This window comes from Notolepis coatsorum (genome assembly GCF_963971535.1).
Source record: "Notolepis coatsorum genome assembly, chromosome: 9".
NCBI lineage: Eukaryota > Metazoa > Chordata > Actinopteri > Aulopiformes > Paralepididae > Notolepis > Notolepis coatsorum.
In genome coordinates this window covers 84855462-84861461 of record NC_140173.1, presented here as the reverse complement: position 1 = coordinate 84861461, position 6000 = coordinate 84855462, and positions in this window count along the sequence as shown.

Here is a 6000-nt window from a genome sequence, read left to right as displayed (position 1 = left end):
CTAAATGTTGTAACAACGCCACCACAAACTCGCAACAGCGCCACTTGTGGCCAAAAATATGACGATAGACAGACAATTGTTAAGCTGCGTACAGTTGAGCGGTGATAGAATGTGATTGGACAAATGGGATTTAGGGGAGGGGGAGGTGACGCAATTCATTAGTCTTTGGGGGAGGGGTGCTTTTAGAAGTGTCTGTCTTTTAGAATTCACAGTTCAAGTGACTACAAACTTTGATTGATTGATTGAACATTTTATTAACAGATTGCAGAATGGGTACAGTACAGTACAGCTCAATACACAATTGTTAAGGGGATGCAGACCAGAGAAAGACTTAATTTCGTCTTGTTTACATCAGGGTCCCCCATTTTCAATTCATCATAACACACATATATGGCTCAGCTTCTTCCCCCAGGCCATCAGAGACTTGAACACTGAACTCTCCACACACAAGCACACATAAGCACACACACACTGTACATGCTCACACACTAGCAGCCACTTTAACATGAGCACACACACACTCATGCTGCACACGGTCACACTTATGGTCACTTTACAAAAGGAAAGGTCACTTTAAGAATAGTATAGTATAATTTGAGATTGTATAATATAGCATTGTATAGCAGTGTACATTGGGGGGGGGCACTGTACACTGTACAGTGGAATACTGACAAAGCCATACTTGGTCATTTACTGTACAACTGGGGCCAGTTTCGAATTGCAGTCTCCCATAGGTGTTCTTTGAGTGTTTAGACTGACTGTGTGCGTGTGTGTGTGTGTGTGTGTGTGTGTGTGTGTGTGTGTGTGTGTGTGTGTGTGTGTGTGTGTGTGTGTGTGTGTGTGTGTGTGTGTGTGTGTGTGAATAAAAAAAAACTTTACAGACAACATTGAGACAAAGCTTCCTGACACATCTCCATCCAAACTCTTGGAAGAACTCATTGAAATCTCATCTGATACCACCTCGAGAGCTAGTTTCAGAGTGTGGTGCTGAGTACCAAGTATCTTATGATGCAGCAGTTAAGGTGTTGATACCATTCAGCACCACATATCTGTGTGAAGCTGGCTTTTCATCCATGACAGCTCTGAAAACAAAATATAGGGCCAAGTTGAGCCTTGAGGATGACATGCGTGTTGCCGTGTCAAAGATCTCCCCACGTATTGACCGTATTATTAGCCAGCAGCAGCAGACCTCGCATTGAGCTAGAAATGTCCACTGAGTGAACTAGTGCTTATTTTCTGTATTTATTTATATTTTTTGAGAAATGGTAACTTGGTGATCCTTTTCTGTATTTAAAAAGAATACATGATTTTCTGTTTTTGAGAAATGGTCAAACTTATCCAAATATGCTATTTTTATGGAGAACAGTGCAGCTGCAACAGATAGCACTTTAGTGATCCTTTTCTGTATTTAAAAAAAAATACATGATTTTCAGTTTGAGAAATGGTCACACTTATCCAAATATGCTATTTTTATGGAAAAGTGTGCAGCTGCAACAGATAGCACTTTAGTGATAATTTTCATTATCACTTTTCTCTCCAGAAAAGAGAGTATATGCATTTGACGTAAAAACTGTACATTGGAGGAGGTTGGGTGGGTGGGTGAGGTTGGGTAGGAGGGGTTGGGGGGGGGGGGGGCACTGTACAACTGTACAAGCAAAACTGCACATTGGAATATTGACAACCATACTAGGTAATTTACTGTACATTGGGGGGGGGGGGACAGTGTACAAACAAGCAAAACTGTACATTGGAATATTGACAAAACCATAATAGGTAATTTACTGTACATTGGAGGGGGTTGGGTTAGGACATTTGTAGGGGCCAGTTTCGAATTGCAGTCTCCCGTAGGTGTTCTTTGAGAGTGTTTTTGAAAGTGGGTAGTGATTCACATTCCTTTACAGCTTTGGGTAGGGCGTTCCACATTGATGTGGCATAATTGCGAAACGTGTTTAGTCCCTTGTTTGAGCCGAATCTGGGTTTTACATGATTTGTGGAGCTCCCTCTGGTGTTGTGATCGTGGTATTCACTGACCTTTGGGAAGTATTTTGACATGTACAGAGATACATGAGAGATATTTAGAGAAAGTAGATAGATTTTGGGGGGGAATTGTTAATTCTACTTAAACTTAATGCAACATCTATAATAGTAAATATCATTCATACAGAAAACATGCAACATCTATACAGTAATATAGTAAATGTATCACTCATACAGAAAACATGCAACATCTATTTCTTCAATGAGCCTGTTGGTTGACAGAAATGACCAGGTTTGTAAACAAACATGATATTTATTAACATAAAGGAAGCACAACATGCCACACTTCAGTGGGTGCAACGTTATTCCTATTTTATGCTAAAGGCTTAATGTGTCACAGCAGCACAAACATTCCACACATTTAACATTCACAAACACAATATTGAAACATAAACACCGCATAGACCACCGTAACACTTCCGGGATTCTGAAATCAGGGAGGAGATTGCGGGGGTCAAATGAATGAATGTGGACGAGAGCCATGATGTAAGTGGTTGCCGATACGGCTGTGGGGGTGCTAGAGACATGATCGAATAGACGTTTATGCGCCTCGCTCTCCTGAACACGGCGTGACCCATAACTAATCGATCAGAACTAAATCGGCAGAGAAAAAGCCCATTTTAAAGCACCTATTCCGCATGGACATGCGCAGAGTGCCCATGGAGTCTGGACGACGCGAGATGACGCTCGAATGAATGTGGACTGTTCCATCAGAGGGGGGAGCTTCGATGGTCATGTAAGTGGCTACAGACCGCTGCACTTAAATATAAACATTAGTCTACCTGGAGACTCAATGAGGTAATTGTAGATGTCGCCATAAGACGCGTCTGGCAATTTAGTGGGATAATTTTTTCATTATCCTGTTCGGCTGAAAGGACATTGGCCACCGAAGCTCCCCCCTCTGATAGAACAGTCCACATTCATTCGAGCGTCATCTCGCGTCGTCCAGACTCCATGGGCACCCGCAATGTGGAACGCCCTACCCAAAGCTGTAAAGGAATGTAAATCACTACCCACCTTCAAAAACACTCTCAAAGAACACCTACGGGAGACTGCAATTCAAAACTGGCCCCTACAAATGTCCTAACCCAGTTGTACAATAAAGACCAAGCATGGCTATTCCAATGTACAGCCCCACCCAACCCCACCCCACCTACCCAGCCTCCTCCAATGTACAGTTTCCATGTCAAATGTATGTCAGTATTCCAATGTACAGTGTATCCCCTCCCCCCTACCCAACCCCCCCCCCCCCCCCACCTCCAATGTACAGCCCCACCCCACCTACCCAACCTCCCCCAATGCACAGTTTCTATGTCAAATGTATATACTCTTCTTCTGGATTTTTTTAGTATCACAAACAGTACTGTATTTGAAAATCTGGTATGTCATAAATGTATAGATGTAGCAGTACTGTCTATCTGTATGTCATGTGTGTCATATGATGAATTGAAAATGGGGGACCCTGATGGAAACAAGACGAAAGTCTTTCTCAGGTCTGCATCCTCTTAACAATTGTATGTATTGAGCTGTACTGTACTGTACCCATTCTGCAATCTGTTAATAAACTTTTCAATCAATCAATCAATACCACGCCCCTAGACGTCCGCCCCCAGACGTTGCTACTCATCCCAGCTAGTTCATTCGCAGGTTGCGAATGAACTAGCTGGGTACCCAACTAGTTCATTCGCAGGTTGCGAATGAACTAGCTGGGTACCCAACTAGCTCATTCGCAAAATGATCCTTGCGAATGAACTAGCTGGGTACCCAGCTAGCTAGGTCATCTTTGCGAATGAACTCGTTGGGTACCCAGCTAGTTCATTCGCAAAATGATCCTTGCGAATGAACTAGCTGGGTACCCAGCTAGCTAGGTCATCTTTGCGAATGAACTAGTTGGGTACCCAGCTAGTTCATTCGCAAAATGATCCTTGCGAATGAACTAGCTGGGTACCCAGCTAGCTAGGTCATCTTTGCGAATGAACTAGTTGGGTACCCAGCTAGTTCATTCGCAAAATGGTCCTTGCGAATGAGCTAGCTGGGTACCCAGCTAGCTAATGTGTCAGCTAGCTGGGTACCCAGCTAGCTCATTCGCAAGGACCATTTTGCGAATGAGCTAGCTACTAGCTGAGGCAAAATTTGGTGTAAAGCCTATGGGACAAAGCCGGCTAGTTAACTAGCTAAGACACGTGCTACCTAGCTAGCTGGGTACCCATTTGCAACCTAGGTAGTGAGCTAGCTCATTCGCAAATGTGTCTTTGCGAATGAGCTAGCTAGGTACCCAGCTAGCTAGGTCATCTTTGCGAATGAGCTAGTTGGGTACCCAACTAGCTCATTCGCAAAATTATCCTTGCGAATGAACTAGCTGGGTACCCAGCTAGCTAGGTCATCTTTGCGAATGAACTAGTTGGGTACCCAGCTAGTTCATTCGCAAAATGATCCTTGCGAATGAACTAGCTAGGTACCCAGCTAGTTCATTCGCAAAGACACATTAGCTAGCTAGGTCATCTTTGCGAATGAGCTAGTTGGGTACCCAGCTAGTTCATTCGCAACCTGCGAATGAACTAGTTGGGTACCCAGCTAGTTCATTCGCAACCTGCGAATGAACTAGCTGAGATGAGTAGCAACGTCTGGGGGCGGACGTCTAGGGGCGTGGTACATGACGCAGATGCTGGTGTTTGCATTTCAATGACTTGATTGATTGATTGATTGATTGATTGATTGATTGAAAAGTTTATTAACAGATTGCAGAATGGGTACAGTACAGTACAGCTCAATACATACAATTGTTAAGGGGATGCAGACCAGAGAAAGACTTTCGTCTTGTTTACATCAGGGTCCCCCATTTTCAATTCATCATAACATCATAACATCATAATAACATAACATCATAACATCATAACATTCATTTAACGTTATGCAGTGTTTGTGAATGTTAAATGTGGGGAATGTTTGTGCTGCTGTGACACATTAAGCCTTGGCTCACCCTTGAGTTACCATATTGTGCTTCCTTTATGTTAATAAATATCATTTTTGTTTACAAACCTGGTCATTTCTGTCAACCAATGAGCTGACAGAACCACCCTCCACCCCCAAACACCCTCTGCTCCGCCCCAAAACAGCCCTCCGTTCCACCCCCAAACACCCTCCGCCCCCAAACACCATCAGCTAGCTGGTTAACCAACTAGCTCATTCACAAAATGGTCCTTGCGAATGAGCTAGCTAGCTACCCAGCTAGTTGATTCGCAAGGACAACCTAGCTAGCTGGGTACCCAGCTAGCTCATTCGCAAAGACATATCTGCAACCTAGGTAGTGAGCTAGCTCATTCGCGAATGTGTCTTTGTGATTGAACTAGCTGGGTACCCAGCTAGCTAGGTCATCTTTGCGAATGAGCTAGTTGGGTACCCAGCTAGTTCATTCGCAAAATTGTCCTTGTGAATTATGGCAAGCCGTTTTAACATTTATTCCCATTTTCTAGCTAGCTGGGTACCTAGCTAGCTCATTCACAAGGACAATTTTGCGAATGAACTAGCTGGGTACCCAACTAGCTCATTCGCAAAGATGACCTAGCTAGCTGGGTACCCAGCTAGTTCAATCACAAAGACACATTCGCGAATGAGCTAGCTCACTACCTAGGCTGCAAATGTGTCAGCTAGCTGGGTACCCAGCTAGCTAGGTAGCACGTGTCTTAGCTAGTTAACTAGCTGGCTTTGTCCCATAGGCTTTACACCAAATTTTGCCTCAGCTAGTAGCTAGCTCATTCGCAAAATGGTACTTGCGAATGAGCTAGCTGGGTACCCAGCTAGCTAATGTGTCAGCTAGCTGGGTACCCAGCTAGCTCATTCGCAAGGACCATTTTGCGAATGAGCTAGTTGGGTACCCAGCTAGCTAATGTGTTTTTGCAAATGAACTAGCTGGGTACCTAGCTAGCTCATTCGCAAGGACCATTTTGCGAATGAGCTAGTTGG